The sequence below is a fragment of the Protobothrops mucrosquamatus genome, unplaced genomic scaffold (genome assembly GCF_001527695.2).
Source record: "Protobothrops mucrosquamatus isolate PMUCROS unplaced genomic scaffold, P.Mucros_1.0 scaffold_11, whole genome shotgun sequence".
In the NCBI taxonomy this organism is placed as follows: Eukaryota; Metazoa; Chordata; class Lepidosauria; order Squamata; family Viperidae; genus Protobothrops; species Protobothrops mucrosquamatus.
This window is the reverse complement of record NW_015386087.1, coordinates 2,124,446-2,128,221: the sequence shown is the minus strand read 5'-3', so window position 1 is coordinate 2,128,221 and position 3,776 is coordinate 2,124,446. Positions and strand designations below refer to the sequence as shown.

Here is a 3,776-nt window from a genome sequence, read left to right as displayed (position 1 = left end):
GTGTGCAGACCAAGTTCGAACTATAAAAGACTCTCCCATAGACTGACCGTTTAGGCCCTGATGATGTCAGCAGAACGCTGACGAAAGCTTGGCATTTGGTACTGTAACATTAAACTCCTAGAGTTTGATTATTTTACCCTGGTGTTCGTTTTATTTTATTTGTTTGGCATGGATGCACCCAGGGATCATATATTTAGTTCAATTACATATATATATATATATATATATATATGTATGTATGTATGTATGTATGTATGTATGTATGTATGTATTTTGCATAGCATTCTTTTCCTTTCCTTTTTAAATATAGGTAGTCCTTAATTTCTAATAGTTTGTATAGTGACTGTTCACACTTATATCAGGGAAAAAAGTGGCTTGTGGCCATTTTTCACCCCTACAACTGTTGCAACATCTCCATGCTCATGTGATCAGCATTCAGACAGTTGGCAACTGACTCGTGTTTATGACGGTCACGGTGTCCCAGGGTCATGTGATCCCCTTTTGCGGCCTTCTGACAAGCGAAGACAATGGGTCAACCAGATTCACGTTAAGAACTGTGCTACTAACTTTTAACAACTGCTGTGATTAGTTTAACAACTGTGGCGAGAAAGGTCATAAAATGGAGCAAAACTCACTTAACCAGTGTCTCGCTTGGCAACTGCAAATTTTGGGCTGAATTGTGGTTGCAAAGTCAAAGATTACCTGTAGTAAAAACAAATCTGCGTAGAAAAAAGCATCCAAAAGGATTGTCACAAACCCACTTGAGGGATATATTATATCTGCACCTGAAGGCAGGACAAGAAGCAACAGATGGAAACTCATCAAGGAGAGAAGCAACCTAGAACTAAGGAGAAACTTCCTGACAGTGAGAACAATTAACCAATGGAACAACCAGCCTCCAGAAGCAGTGAATGCTCCAACACTGGAAGTTTTTAAGGAGAGACTGGACAGCCATTTGTCCGAAATGGTGTAGGGTTTCCTGCCTGAGCAGGGGGTTGGACTAGATGACCTCCAAGGTCCCTTCCAACTTTATTATTATTATTATTATTATTATTATTATTATTATTATTATTATTATTATTATTATTATTATTATTATTATTATTTTCAAGGTGTTTTCCTTTGTATTGACTGGTTTCAGGCCAAAACTTACTCAGTGACTTACAACCTTCCCTGCTGGCTTCTCCAGTCACTTTCTGAGGAAGCTTGCAGGGATGGTTGCAAATGGGGGTCACGTGACCATGGGGCGCTGCCACCGGTTGTAAGTGTAAACTGAATTACGTGAAGCCCACATATCTTTCAGGCTGCCAAGGCTGAGGAACACTGGACTGGCGTGTGAATATTTTTTTCAGCACTCACGTTTCTTAGCCAGCAAACAAAAACCTAACGGATCAAGCATCTCTGCTTTACACCGTCACGACTTACAATCAAAATGATAGGCTGAATTGCGGTCGTTAATTATAGGACTACCTGTAATCAGAAGTCGCCCCTATGTCAGACCTCAGCAGATGAAAGCAAATCGGGTGGTAAATACAGGGATAGGGGACCACCAGAAAATTTTCTCAGCTGTAGTCTAGACTAGGAAGTGGAAGAAACTATACGATGTCCTCAGCCCTAAACGTTGCTCTTTTGAGACAGCCCAGCTTTGAGAGTGCAGAAACTTTGCACTATTTGGTCCTCCCAGAGCTGGGTGGGAATTCTGGGGGTTGTAGTTCTAGCCCAGGGGTAGGCAACCTTGGCTCTTTTATGACTCGTGGACTTAACTCCCAGAATTCCTGAGCCAGCCATCCTAAGGGGAAAGGGAGAGTTTCCAAGCTGAGCCATGCTGGCTCAGGAATTCTGGGAGTTGAAGTCCACGAGTCATGAGGGGACCATAGTTCTCCCATGCTGGCTCAGGAATTCTGGGAGTTGAAGTCCACAAGTCATGAGGGGACCATAGTTCCCCCATGCTGGCTCAGGAATTCTGGGAGTTGAAGTCCACGAGTCATGAGGGGACCATAGTTCCCCCCTGCTGGCTCAGGAATTCTGGGAGTTGAAGTCCACGAGTCATGAGGGGGCCAAAGTTCCCCCCATGCTGGCTCAGGAATTCTGGGAGTTGAAGTCCACGAGTCATGAGGGGGCCATAGTTCCCCCCATGCTGGCTCAGGAATTCTGGGAGTTGAAGTCCATGAGTCATAAAAGAGCCAAGGTTGCCTACCCCTGTTCTAGCCCATCTCAAGAGTAAAGAATGGTGTGTGTGTGTGTGTAGAAAGGCCATTTGGAAACCTTTCTGTGTCCCAAGACATCCACGCCATCCACTCAGGCAGCAGGCAATGTCCAGATTTAGCTATCAAATTATTTCTGAGTGAATAAGGTTAATACATCACTACATGATAATAATGCATTGGTCACCGAACTCATTTGTGCATTTTCTCAAGACGCAGCTACCTTCATAAATTTCTGGGGGAGAGGAAAATTTTTCAGGCAATTCCGATAGAGGCAGGTAAGGGAAAGGGGCACCAATCTAACACATGGACCTCATTCTCTCTCTCTGCAAATAGAATAGAATAGAAAAAATGGAATGGAATAGAATAAACAGAGTTGGAAGGGACCTTTTAGGTCATCTAGTCCAACCCCCCAGCCCAATATGTGGACATGCGTGTAATGCTTAGCTGCCCATTGCTTTCTCTCCCATTCTTCATAGGAACAGAACAGATTGATAGAAACTGCATAACTGATGAAAATTGCAAGAAAACCAGAGAATTTTGCTTTGATAAGGCTTCACCCAGCACCAAACAGCCACCTTCCCTGGTGGTCTAGTGGTTAGGATTCGGCGCTCTCACCGCCGCGGCCCGGGTTCGATTCCCGGTCAGGGAAAATGACATTTTTTTTTACTAGGCGCAAGCTGCAGGGCGAAGGCGCCACGCGATTGCAAAGCCATCCTCTTTTGCATCTGCCTCACTCCGGAGTACCCCGGCGCCCATCATCCCCAACCAGCCAGCCCGCCAGAACACGTGGCGGGGGTGGGGGGGGAGTTGCGCCTCCTGCCGCAGAATCACCGCGCCTCGGCCGTGCCCGAGCCAGCCGGGGAAGCACCGGGAATCCCCTCCCCGCGTGGCAGCAGCAAAGCCATGTGCGCACGCGCGAGGGAAGAGGAGGCGGCGGGGGGAGTCTCTCCCGCCTCGCGCGCCTCACGCTGCTAGCGCGCCTGGAAAAGCAGGTGCCGCCTCCTCCTCCTCCTCCTCCTCTTCCACATCCGACGACAGCCTCTTCCTTTAATCCTCCTTAAAAATATATATATATATATATATATATATATATATATATATATATATATATATATATATATATATATATATATATATATATATATATATATATATGTTTAAATCGCTTTTTTTTTTTTCTCCCTCTGGTCGAAGCGCGCGCACCCCTGGTCTCCCTCACGAAGCGCGTCCGCGCGGAGACCCGCCTTCCTCCGCCTGCGCCACACCACAAGCCTCGTCTGAGGAGAGAGCGAGAGAGCGAAAGAGAGAGAGAGAGGCGCGCACGCGCTCAAGACTGCGGAGGCGCGCGCGCTCCCGTCCCCCTCACGCGCCCGTTTCTCTTCTCTCCCCCTCCCTCCTCCTCCCTTCACGCGCCTGCTCCCCTCACGCGCCTGCTCCCCTCACGCAGCGCCCGCGCGCGCCCGCCGGGGTCTCTCGCGCGCACCCTCCTCCTCCTCCTCCTCCCTCCCTCCCGCTGGCCGTTCCTCGTGGGCGCGCACGTCGCTTGTATCCGGGCGGGCTGGTCGGACG

At 48.1% G+C, this 3,776-nt stretch overlaps 1 non-coding gene across 1 annotated transcript; it reads left to right on the top strand.

Moving 5' to 3' along the window:
- The first annotated feature begins 2,784 nt into the window (after window positions 1-2,784).
- On the top strand, window positions 2,785-2,856 carry TRNAE-CUC. Its single transcript has one exon. It is a non-coding gene; the product is annotated as a tRNA-Glu (tRNA).
- Window positions 2,857-3,776: the final 920 nt, after the last annotated feature.